The 13,714-nt window shown below is 36.2% G+C and overlaps 1 pseudogene across 1 annotated transcript; it reads left to right on the top strand.

Annotated features, from left to right (window-relative positions):
* The first annotated feature begins 236 nt into the window (after positions 1–236).
* On the top strand, positions 237–3,025 carry LOC114296838 (subtilisin-like protease SBT3 pseudogene; annotated as a pseudogene). The gene has a single exon (XR_014365135.1). The product of XR_014365135.1 is annotated as a subtilisin-like protease SBT3 pseudogene (transcript).
* Positions 3,026–13,714: the final 10,689 nt, after the last annotated feature.

Below are 13,714 nucleotides of genomic sequence, written 5' to 3'. Positions count from 1 at the left end.
ATTAAACAACAGCCAATCAAATTCACACAAACAAACTCTCAAATTATTGTAAAATCAACTCTATTGAAGAATGAAAAGCTACTAGACTGATAATCCTACGAAGACTTAACATTAGGAGTCCTTGACTTTTTGACTACGGTGTCTTCTGGACCTAGATAAAGCCGTGTACAATGATAACCCCATAACGTTAACTTAATCCATAAGATGATCCATGGGCAATTACACACCATATGTTTATCAATAAGATTTCATCATTATCTATATATATTAATGTCAAGCTCAAAATAAAGAAGGAAATTAAAGTTAGGGACCATTAAAAAGATAAGGAAGAGAAATTTCAAAGCATGAGAAAGTATACCATTGAAAAAATCAACGTAATGGGAGGGAGATTTTCTTGGAAGTCCTTTATATAGCATAAGAAAATCAGTTTCACATCATCTTCCCATCCAATCTACTTAGCCATGACCAGCATTTTTCTTTGTTTGCCCTTGCACCCTGCATTGCCCTGGCTACTGGTATTCCTCCTGGGGGTCAGTAATGCTTTTGAAGGACCTGAAGAATACAAGACATACATCATCCACATGGACCGTTCACAGAAACCAGCAACTTTCTTAAGCCATGAGTCATGGCACAAGTTTACTCTAAAATCGTTATCTTCATTTCCCGCTGACCATGAAGATAAGTTACTCTACTCATATGACCATGTCATGCATGGTTTCAGTGCCAGGCTCACACCCTCTCAACTATCTGAACTCGAAAAGTCCCCAGCTCACCGTGCAACATATGAGGAGTCCTTTGGTAAGCTCTTCACAACCCACACCACCAAGTTCCTTGGCCTAAAAAGTAGAACTGGGCATATGGCCTGCTTCTTCTTTTGGGAAAGATGTTATCGTAGGAATAATAGACACTGGAATTTGGCCAGAAAGCGAGAGCTTTCACGACAAAGGGATGTCACCAGTGCCAGAGAGATGGAAGGGCAAGTGTGAAAATGGCACAGATTTTGGCCCTTCAGCCTGCAACAGGAAGCTCATTGGTGCTCAGTCTTTTAGCAAAGGACTCCATGCTTCAGGTAAAAAAATTTCCAAGGAAGATGACTTCAAATCAGCAAGAGACTACACTGGTCATGGAACCCACACCTCGTCTACAGCAGCGGGTACCCATGTACTTGGTACTAGTCACTTTGGGTACGCTAAAGGCACAGCCAGAGGGATAGCACCAAATGCACGTATCGCTATGTACAAGGTCCTCTGGTCAACAAGCACAGAGGAGACTGCAGCTACTGATGTGCTCGCCGGCATGGATCGAGCTATTGCTGATGGGGTGGACATCATGTCTTTCTCTCTGGGATTTACACAGACATCTTATTTCAAGGATGACATAGCTATGGCATCTCTTTCAGCAATAGAGAAAGGAATTGTTGTTATCTGTGCAGCTGGAAATGATGGAGGTCCAAACACAACATACAATGGAGCACCTTGGATCATGACGGTAGGTGCTGGCACTGTTGACCGAAGTTTTGGAGGAAAAATGCACCTTGGAAATGGAGCAACTGTGGAAGGAACATCATATTTCCCGGAAAGCATATATATTACTGACACACCTTTGTATTATGGGGAACGTAATCGAAGCAAAGCAACATGCAACCTTTATGCTTTGGATCCAAAAGAGGTTGACAGTAAGGTAGTCCTATGTGATAATAGCGGCAACATTAGTGTCATTAAACAAATGATAGAAGTTTTTAGGGCAGGTGGATATGCAGGCATCTTCATGGCGGACCATGTGGCTTTAGGTCCAGACGAGTACTTCATTCCTAGCCTGGTTTTAAAGACTAGTTCCGGGACTTCAGTCAGAGAGTATGCAACCAAGGCAAAAAAAGCGATGGTGAAGAGCATGAGGTTCATGATGACAAGCTTGGGCACAAAACCAGCTCCTCTGGTTGCCCGGTTTTCTTCTAGAGGACCTGACCCAATTAGCCCAGGTGTTCTAAAACCAGATATTCTCGCTCCTGGCGCAGATATTCTGGCAGCAGTTGCACCCAATAAACCTGTCGCTACAATAGGTAACTACGATTTGGTCACAGATTATGCACTCTACTCAGGAACATCAATGGCAGCACCCCATGTTGCAGGAGTTGCAGCATTACTGAAGGCTGTCCACCAAGATTGGAGCCCTGCAGCCATAAGATCAGCCATCATGACCACCGCAAATATAGTTGACAATACAGGCACAACCTTCAAAGACCAATGGACTGGACTCCATGCCACACCTCTAGACTTCGGGGCAGGCCACATCAATCCCAATAAAGCCATGGATCCAGGCCTGATATATGACATGGGTTTCCAAGATTATATTGAGTTCCTGTGTCGCCTCGGCTATAGTAAGAAGCAGATGAGCGCTGTCCTCAGAAGAAATGAGTGGAGTTGCAGCCAAAATCCCATAGACCTCAATTATCCTTCTTTCGTCGCCATATTTCCCAAAGGAGCCAGCTCCATAAAAGAAAAGAACTTCAGCAGGGTTGTGACAAATGTGGGAGATGGTACAGCCACTTATCAAGCTGTTTTAGTTGTTCCTACTGGAATGAGGATCAAAGTAGAGCCCAATACTCTCACATTCACAAGCAAATTTCAGAAGCAAAGTTTTGCTATGAGTGTAGAGGTCGATAAAGATGCAACAAACATAACAAGTGGCTATCTCAAATGGTTTGATCAGGCTAACCACATAGTATCAAGCCCCATTGTAGCCATTTCTGGCTGACATCCTCAGCATAGGTATTCTACCCAACCAAAATATGTTAAACCAATATTCTGATATGAATCTCAATGAAGGATCAAAACATTATGCAATTATAAAGTAGAAGTGTGAAACAAGGCCAGATTGTTTTATATACACCTTAAATTAAACAAGCTAAAATTTTCCAATAAAATGTCAATATAAGCTCTTAGGAGATGTGGTTGTGTGGCATATAATATATGCAGCTTATCAAAAATTATGAATTGAAAGTTTGTCAATGATTCATTTATTGCAACTAATTGTATACCTTAAGGGATTCAAGCTGATGGAGCAGTGGCGACCCCTCTAGTCGCATAGAACTTTACGAACAAACTAAAATCCTACAACCGCATGACTTAGTCATCTGTACAACAAGATTTAAGTTCTGTTAGGTATCCATTTGCAGAGTGGGTCAACTTGGTTGGTCCAGATTATTGCCTACTTGTACTTTCATAATCGTACAATTTTATCACCCACCCTTTTTACCTCTTACTCAACAAATTTATGCACCATGCTTTAGTAGCTCATCAGTTGAATAAGCTCCTCTAGAAACCACAACAGAACATGATTCATGGGAAAAAGAAAATACTGATATTAGTGCGTACTTCTTGGCATGTAACTACCAAAAGCTCGCTCACTCTATTATGCAAGTAAATAATGCAAAGCAACTAACAAAACACCACCCAACCATTTGATAATCCAAAAACAGAGGAATGGTTTCAGATAATCCAAAAGCACTTGTGTTTTTGGTGCAGCTTATAATGCTAAAAGTTGATAATCTAAAAACAGAAGTTAAAAGCACCGCTCTCATCTCAGCTTTCAAATGATCATGCCTTTTTTTTTTTTTAAGCTTATTTAAGTTAGGGCAAATTACACAAATAGTCCCTATAGTTTGGAGCTTCTATCACTTTGGTCCCTGACTTTTCAATTGTGACACATTTGACCCTGAATTTTAAATCTTATTCCAAATAAGGACAATTGAAGATATCATTAGATTTTTCAAAGGTAAAATTGTCAATTTGATAAAATATAAATTAATTTGACAAAAATAACTGTCAAACAAATATTTTTAAATTTTTAAAAATTATTTCTACCTATTAAAAATAAAATTATGTAAAATTGATAAATCTTTTAACATTTATTTATTTTTTTTACCAAATTAATTTTTATTATGTGTTTAGATAATGATCATGTAAAATTAATTTTAAAAAATTAATCATGTAATTTTTATTAATTTTACATAATTTTATCCTTGGTGGATAAAAATAATTTTTAAAAAATTAAAAATATTTTTTTGACATTTATTTTTGTCAAATTAATTTATATTTTATCAAATTAACAATTTTACTCTTGAAAAATCAAATGATATTTTCAATTGTCCTTATTTGAAACAAGATTCAAAATTTAGGATCAAATGTATCACAATTGAAAAGTCAGGCACCAAAATTACACAAGTCCCAAACTATAGGAACTATTAGTGTAATTAACCTTTTAAGTTATTTTTACCTAATACGCTGTACGCCGAAGTTGTACTAAACAGTCTTGAACAAGCTATAGAAAAAGAAAAAATGTTAACTGAGGCTAAGAATTGGATATTTAGTCAAGATATGCAGGTATGTTACCTAATAATAAATGTTATATAACTTGCTAGATCCAATTGCCACCGCCACCATCCATCCGCAAACCCTAACCCCCTGCCTCCACCGCCGCCACCGTGAGACTGCGCGATGACAGAGGAGAGATCACGATGAGAGAGAGATCGCTGGCATGAGATCGTGGTGGATCGATCTCACGATCGCGCGATGAGATCTGGTTCCAGATCTGGTTTTGCAAAGGTTGGGGGTGGATGGGCAATGGGTTGGCGGCAGTGGCGGAGGGGAATTGGTGGGAAGGGCGAGGACTGGCGGAGCGGTGGCCGGAGGAATCTGGTAGGGGTGGCCGCCGGTTAGAGAGGGTGGGGTTGAAAGAGGAAGAGAGAGGGCAGATGGAAAGAATTAAGGGCATGTTTGGTTGGATGTGATTAGCAGTGAGGATTATTAATAAAGGGATTAATAATATAAGAATTATTAGTGAAAAAATTAAATAGAAGTGTGTTGTTTTGATAATAGTATAGCAAATGATTATCAAAGAGATTGTTAAATTATTTTCATATAAAATAAATAAATAAATTATTTTTATATTAAAAAAATTAAAATAAATATTAAAATAAAAAAAAGTACCCTACTAAAAAAAATTAAATTAAAAAATAAAATTATTATATAAAATAGATCAATCTCTTTATTATTTTTATAATCTAATTCAAAATCTAACCAAGTTAATTTCTCTACTGAGGGGTTTACTAAATTTCTTGGACTATCAATCTGTCCTCCCATTTTTATCAAATATGATGTGGATGGAATCCACAGTCATAATAGTCCAATTTAACCACTCAAGTCGTGAAACAAGCATAGCCAAAGGGTAAATATGTAAATTGATTCATTGTTTTATAATTATTTTTTAAAATTTTTCTGTATTATGTAATTATTTTGAAAAAAACTATAAGTCTTAAATTTTTTACCAAATAAATAATTAAATGTCTTACATGAGTATGGAATTTCACAAAATTATAGATCCTACGCTCATGTAAGACATTTGATGTAAAGCTAAAAAAAAATATAAAAATGTGATGATGGAAAATAGAATATATTATGATGGATTATGGGTGGTATATATTATATCATGATGATGTTTCAGTAGGGCGGTAAGTGGGTTATTTATTTTATTTAGGAATCTATCTATACTATATATATAATCAAATGTAGTGGTTTTGTCAAAAATTTGTAAATATTCATTCCTTAATTCTCATAATTTTAAAATTATCTCTTTCTTACGTGGCAACCCTTTTTTATTGTCTTTCGTGTTTTCTATTTTCCTCCATTTTCTATTTGTTTGATTAATTAAAATGAAAATTAATTTCATGACTTATGGATAAAGATTTGAATTTCAAAATCCCTCCATATAGATAAACATATAAAAAATGATAAATAATTTATGAAAATTAATTTCATGGTATACAGATAAAGATAAAAATTAAATACTTAATTTCATAACTTATAGATAATTTAAAATTTCTTCCCATAAATAAGCATATAAAAATTGATAAATAATTTATAAAAATTAATTTCATGGTCTACTGATAAAAATAAAGGTTAAAAAATTGATTTAAAAAAAATTACTCATATTTTTTGTCCTTCACTTTGTACTTTAATTAATTTCATTATAAATAAACATATAAAAAAATCATAAATAATTTATGGAAATTTATTTCATGACATTTAGATAAAGATAAAAATTTTAAAAATTATTTGAAAAATAATAATTTCATGACTTATAGATAAATAAACATATAAGAATTGATAAATAATTTATAAAAATTAATTCCATGGTCTACAGATAAAGATAAAGATTAACTAATTGATTTACAAAAAAAAAAAAATTTAAAATAATAAAATTGAGATAAATATATGATTTGTTAATCCATATCTATCAAAAACATATCTATCTAAATCTTTATTTTGGTTTACTTATATTTTTTTTCTCCTTTTATCACATATTATCTTTTTTTATTTTGAATTTTTTATCTTGTGAAATACTCTTATCTATAACTTTTTATCTCCTCTTAACCTAATCTTCATAATTTTTATTATTTGTTATTATCTACCAAGTGATAAAGATTTCTATCTATACTATATATGTAACCAAATGTAGTTGTTTTGTCAAAAACCTCCAAATATTTATTCCTAAATTCTCATAATTTTAAAACACTCTTTTTCCTACGTGGCAACCTTCTTTGATTGCCTTTCATGTTTTCTATTTTTCTTAATTTTTTTTTGTTTGATTAATTAAAATTAAAATTAATTTCATTACTTATAGATAAAGATTTGTATTTCAAAATTCCTCCATATGGATAAACATATAAAAACTGAAAATTAATTTTATAATCTACAGATAAAGATAAAAAACTAAACAATTAATTTAAAAAAATTAATTTCATAACTTGTAGATAATTTAAAATTTCTTCCCATAAATAAACAAATAAAAGTTGATAAATGTAGACGTCCCCGAACGCCCCTGGGAGGGTGAGCTCCCGTTCTGTTCATTTGGGGTCACTACAGCTCAGGACTCTCAAAAATTGTCACGGTTCTAAGTCTGAACCAAAGAGTTCAAATCCGGCAAATCGTTTTGAGAAAACAGATTTTTGAAAGAAGTGTCAAACATGAACTGCTTTGCCAGATACAGAGTCGCCACCTAAATGTTTTATTTTGGGGAAATTTAGGAAACCCTGACTCGTTGCCTAAGGCCACGTGTCCGTCATCACCAAAGTTGCCTCGGCTCGAGAACTTGGGTACGATTGGGGAAGGTCACTTCGTGAGCACCCCCGCTCGCCCGATCAAAGATCGGCCTCTACTAACCATGATATCAAGTTTTGAAAACATTGTGTGTTCTTATTCCGGTTATTAGCCTAGATTACTATGTGATGCGCACAGCATACAAGTATAGACTGGATCGCCTGAATTGGAACGAAACATTTCATGTTTGTTTATTTGAAAGATGGTTTGCTACTCGCAAGTAGGCTTAAAGATGCAGATTTTGCCACCCTCAGGTGGGCTTAGGAAAAGATGGTTTTGCCATCTATACTATATATGTAACCAAATGTAGTTGTTTTATCAAAAACCTCCAAATATTTATTCCTAAATTCTCATAATTTTAAAACACTCTCTTTCCTACGTGGCAACCTTCTTTGATTGCCTTTCATGTTTTCTATTTTTCTTAATTTTTTTTTGTTTGATTAATTAAAATTAAAATTAATTTTATTACTTATAGATAAAGATTTGTATTTCAAAATTCCTCCATATGGATAAACATTTATGTCTTACCCAAGGATATTTGAAATAAATAAATAAATAAATTTATAAATCTCAAAACCTAACTTCTATGACAATATGAAATTAGCCAAAAAGATTGGAGAACAAAAATAACGTTCTAAAGAAATTAAACGAGTGATTTAACCAATTATGCAAAATTTTTAGCATCTTCTGTGAAAAGAAGCACATGTTTTAAATCTCATATTATGTTTTTTGCTCTCTTTTACTTTTGCAATTTATCTAAGTTTCTATTTCTATATTCGTATAATTTATCTTCAAATTTGCATTTGATTTTTTTTTTAATCTTTATCTTATATTTACAGGATCGATTCTTGCTTTTGATTTTTAATTAAGTTTATTCTATTTTTATCTGATTTTCACTTTCTATATTCTTATAATTTTTTATTCTTTCTTATTTCAATTAAGTAGCTTTAGAAGACAAAATTTGATTAAATTATAGGTAGTAGACACAAAATAGAGTTAAAATTTGTATAATAAAATAACATAATTGCTTATTTTTTAACTACACAAAATTTAAATTTTAACAAATTATAAGTGGCACTTAAATCTTATATGATTTTTAACATACTACCTCGATTTTATTTTAGTTTTTTTTTTACAAATTTTAAAAAATTATAAGTGGCATTTCACTCTTATCTAATTTTTTAATTATTACCCTCTCCATTTCTTCTGTTATTAGAGTTATATTAGATTTTATTTTTCTTTTCAAGTTTGTCTTATCTTATTTTTTAATTTTAAATTTCAACTTTGTTTTTTTTTTTTTTTCAATTACTGAATTTCTCTCTACCTCATTTTTCTAGGATTTGTCTAATTTTCTTATATATATATATATATATATTTATATTTATAGTTTATCTTCAAATTTAAACTTAATTTGTTTTTATCTATATCTTATATTTACAGAATCCACTCTTACTCTTAATTTTCAGTTCAACTTTTTTTTCTTCTAAAATTTATTTAATTAAATATAGTAAGATTACTAAATATATTATTTCAATACCCATCTAAATAAGTATCATAGTATTTAATTGTTAATTTTTAGCATATTCAACATTATTTATCATTTTTTGTTACTTACCCGTGCATAGCACGGGTTACAGGTAGTATACATATATGCACTTGTTTCCTACAGCTTAAACTAAAGCATTTCTTAAAAAATTATAATTATTTTACAATTGATTTGTATTAATATTTTAAATTTAAATAATTATTACGGGAGTTTAAATAATTTAGCTCTTTAAGACGGAAAAAAAATTAATAGTTCATACCTCTTGGGTTAAGTGAACGGATTTAAAATTTAGACATTTTTTTAAGGTCGGACTAGGAATGACTAGGTTATAAGTATATGCAAAATACCATCCAGTGTACACTGATTCACCCACCAATCGTAGGTTAATTTGATCCGTAGTTTAAAAATTATAAGCCGTTTTTGAAACCGCCATACTCTATTATAGTTAATACATTTTTTTTTAAAACTCACAGTTTATGATTTGTTCCAATCCAAGTAACCCAACCTTCACCCACAGGCATTCAGGCAGTTATATCACATAAGCATATAGCCTCATGGTAAGCATGCTATTCATGGCAGTCACTCACACACATGCAAGGATGCTAAAGCATAAAACTTACCGAGTACTCCAAGCCAAAAAAGAAGCTAATTAGAAATCTATGCATGATCCTAATTATACAGAAGTGCCTAATGCAACACATGCAAAAATGCAACTATAGCAGGCTCGGCTATTCTAAACATGGCATATGAAATGCTACAGCTAACATGTATTCAATTAGGAATTGAAAATACAATGCAGTTAGTATGATGCGCCGAGCCCGGTGCATGCAAAACAGATGAATGATGCAAACATGCTGTCATACTGTATGCTAATTGAAACATGCCCTAATCTAACCATCATAAGCGGATAAATAAAATGGAGAAAGACGTGGGGTTGGAAGACATACAACACACACACGCACACTTATTACAGTTGTGCCCTCGCGCAGAGGGTCCGAATAAATAATACAATCCCAAATGAAAGAATAGTACAGTCCAAATATATACAGTCCGAATATAAACAGTCCGAATATAAACAAATTCCTAATTAATTTACAAATTAACTAAGAAAAGCTATAAACTGGCATGCAAGCCAGGGATTGCCTTGACTCTGATGAATGATGCATGTCTGGCTGCCTCGCGCGGAAATCCACTGGGATGCCCCGATTAGCCTCTGTTTTCTAATTTTTCTTGGAAAGCGCGCCAAGCTCCGGAAGTTTGCTGATTTTTGATTTGCTGCAACAGAGAGCAGGAAAGGGGCATAGCAATGTATTTTCACAAATGTATGCATGCCTCGATCCTCGTGCCACCAATCACGCATCTCGATGCATGATGGCCGAGGAGTCGAATTGCACAACTCAATATAGAATGAATGCACATATAAACACAACAAGAACCTAACTCCATCACGGATAATCCAGAGTGTCGGTGACTTGGAATTTGAGATACGTTCCGTCACTCGGAGTACAAAACGTACCTCGTTTCCCGTGCCCGGGCTAACTCCTATCCCGAACACGACGCAATATGCATGACATGCATGAAATGCAACTAAGATACAATCCTAACATACACAATGTTATGGAATGGCATGCAAGCTGCACGAGGTAATACACAACCGGGCATACACAATGCTATGGATGAAATGGCATGCGTGATGCAATAATGGGCTTACACCAACATGAGAGAGTCTCAGCCACACTCACATAGGAGGCCATCAGATGAAAACAAGACAACTCGAAATGCATGCACGCGTGCACACAAACCGAGGACCGACCCTCAGGCACCGAAATGCCACTCTAATGAGACATGGCAAAGACATGGAATATGACATGCAAACATGCAAAAATCAGTAGCAAAATGAGGGGCAAAACAGCCCCGAAAACAAGGCGAAATGACACCCGATGCATGGAATTTCTCCCGAAACATGGATTTTGGTGCATGAAATGGCTTATAACGATACAATACAAACATAATTGGTACATGGAATGAAAATACAGAAGCAAGGCAGCCCCTAGACAAGCTTTGTTACAGTTTAAAGCATGGCCAAACAGTAAGCACAAATGGGACTAAATTATCATACAAAAATGGCTCCACAAGGGAGGCAATGAAGCAAGTGGTAGATACAAAGCTCAAACAGAAAAAGACTCTTCTAAAACACTGAAGAGGGACCAAAAATATGAATACTTACAGTTTATGGAAACCCCCAAAACAATATACAAGTGTGCTCAAAATGTCATGCAAAGTAGGGCCCAAAAGAGGTCAAAACACAAAGCATGCAAAACATTCATCAAACAGCCAAAGACCCTTAATTAAACATGACAAGGGGGTCAAAATATGGTCACTTTCAGTTCGGACCAAGGTCCAAAAGCAGAGACACAACAGGCTAATAAATCATGCAAAAATGGGGACCAAAGAGGGGTATAATGACAAGTGGCACATGGAGGTCCCAAACAGTAATGAGACCTTCTTCAATATTGAATAAGGGCTCAAAATAAGCTCACTTACAGTTTATAACATGCCCCAAAACAGATTACACATAGGCCAAAAATAGCATGCAAGATTAGGGCCTAAAGAAGAGATAAAGAAGGAAGTGCAAGATGGGGACCTCAAATGCCAAAATTCCCTTAATGAAACATGAAATAGAGCTCAAATAAAGGGTACTTTCAGTTTTGGTCGGAGCTCAAAACAGTAAGCAAAATAACTAAAAAAAAGATACAAAAAAAAGGCCAAAAAGTGGGGAAAGGGTGCTTACCCTTGTAGACTATTCTTTAACAACTTCTTGGACCAAATTTGCTGCCTCCTAGCCTCTGAGAAGACCTCCAAGCTGCTGTAAATGGAAGTGGTGGAGTGGTGCTAGGTGATGGTGTGAAAATGGGGTAGGATTTGGGTGTTTTTTGAAGGAAATGAGAGAGATGGAGGGATATAATGCAAGAGGCTCTTAGGGAAATTTTTGTAACCCTTGGGACAGAGCTGGAGGCTCTGTTATGTAGACCAAAGAGGGGGAGAAAGGGAGGGAAAAAGTGGGGGGAAAACAAGCCAAGTTTCCCCCCAAAAGTTGTTCCCCCCGGATGCAGATTTTTTGGGGGAAAAAAGTATACAGCTGGAATATACACACCCTGAGGAGCAAGGCCGGCCAGGTTTTGGAGCTACAGGTGGCCGGCCGACCACCCCCCATAGCCGGCCGGCCAAGGGTCAAAAGGGTCAAGAAGATTTTCTGGCCGGCCACCACAAATTGGTGTCCTCCTGGATGCCCTCAACACAACCCTGTGGTTCAAAATTGCCAACTGTAAAACAGGAGAGAGAATAGGCCATTTTTAGGAAGGGTTCAAAAGGGTCAGGTGGAATTACTGGCCGGCCACCAACTTTTGGTGTCCTCCCATGTGTGTACATAACTGGTTCGCAAACCGAGGCGTCGGAGGAATATAACTGGTTGCTGAAACAATTGCTGGCCTCCCACCCTTCTACGGCCTTCCTGGTGATGAAACAGAGGTTCCTGCCAAAAATGAACGAAAACCAATGCAAAACGAATGTTCTGGGGCCAGAACGCGCAGTTCGGGGCCCCGAAAATTGCCTGTTAAGCACCGAAAGTGGCATTCGACCACGAAGTGGGTCTCTCAGACCTCAGTGTCCCTCAAAAGGGAGTAAATAAGATGCATACCAAAAACCGGAGCAAATGGAGGTGGTTAAGCGGTCCCGAACCGAGGCACACGGCCAACGGCTCCGAAAAATCGGAAACCGGACTCCAAACGGGCAAAATGGCCTACGACCACAAAACGTAGCCTACGGCCACTAAGAGATGATCTACGAGACCTCTCCCTCCCTTCGCGAAGAGAAAACAGTGAAAATCGAGCCTGGTTCGCAAACCGAGGCGAAGCACAAAAGAGTCCGGAAGTCCGGAGGCAAGGCTCGCAGCCGAGACTCTGAAACCTCTGAACGAGCACAATATGCAGTATCACCGAGCGCTCAATTGGTGACGTCTGAGTCTCAAGGCCGGTCAAAATGGGGTGTCTACAGTTGCCCCTCTTTGACAGAACTCGAAAGTCATAAGTGACGGGAGTGAATGTCAAAGCCCAGAGACGACCCATTTTTGACAAGGCCGAAGACTTAGACAAGCATACAAAAATAACACAAATGTGCCCACAGGCATGCCCGCAGGCAAAGGGGGCAAAATGCAAAGCGATATGCACAGAGCCGGAGGTAACTCAATGATCATGCAAATGCAGCAAGCTGTAATGAAGCAAGTATTCGCAAATAGATGCAACATTTTTAAGCAAGAATGCAAAGAAACAACTACATTTCATACAGTTAAGAATGCGGAGAATTGTTCAATTCTCGTCGCGTCTCACACGGAGAAGATACGATACTTGCGCAATTCGTCTGGTCGCACCAGTCTCGAATGAACCGTACATACAATATCATGCCTGCAAAAGAGAGAAATTCAACAAGCACAATATGCTAACAACATATATTCAATGTGATTCCGAAAGTTTGACACACGCAGTGCCGGCGAGTGAATGCATCGCGATGCGAGAAGGGAACGTGCGTGACAACGCATGCTCAAGCACAGAGGTATGGCAATATCAACAAATGTGCATAATAATGCAAGTATGCTCATGAGAATGCAAGTTATGCGCATGATAGTGCAAAACGAGCATAAATCAAGGTGCCCGTTTATTACGAAATAACGAGCAAGGAAACGCGTGTTTCGGCGAAGGCGACTCGATCACGGCCTCCGATTCACTTCCTGGAGAGGCTACAACATATTCAAAAAGGAGACATTTTGATTTTGATGAATAATGATGAGACACATGTCAGAATTTGAAGCTGAAGTTCTGGCGGAGCAATTTCGCGACAGAAAGTGCACTTTTTTTGAACTTTTTCAGGTTCTGGGAACTCCAATCCTCCTCAAAATTTGTAGAGAGCTAGGTGAGCATGTGGGGAACATGGCCGGCCAGTTATTTTCCCCAGGGGA

This window comes from Camellia sinensis, chromosome 3 (genome assembly GCF_055761805.1).
Source record: "Camellia sinensis isolate YWXY chromosome 3, ASM5576180v1, whole genome shotgun sequence".
NCBI classification, from domain to species: Eukaryota; Viridiplantae; Streptophyta; class Magnoliopsida; order Ericales; family Theaceae; genus Camellia; species Camellia sinensis.
This window is presented reverse-complemented; position numbering and strand designations above follow the sequence as displayed.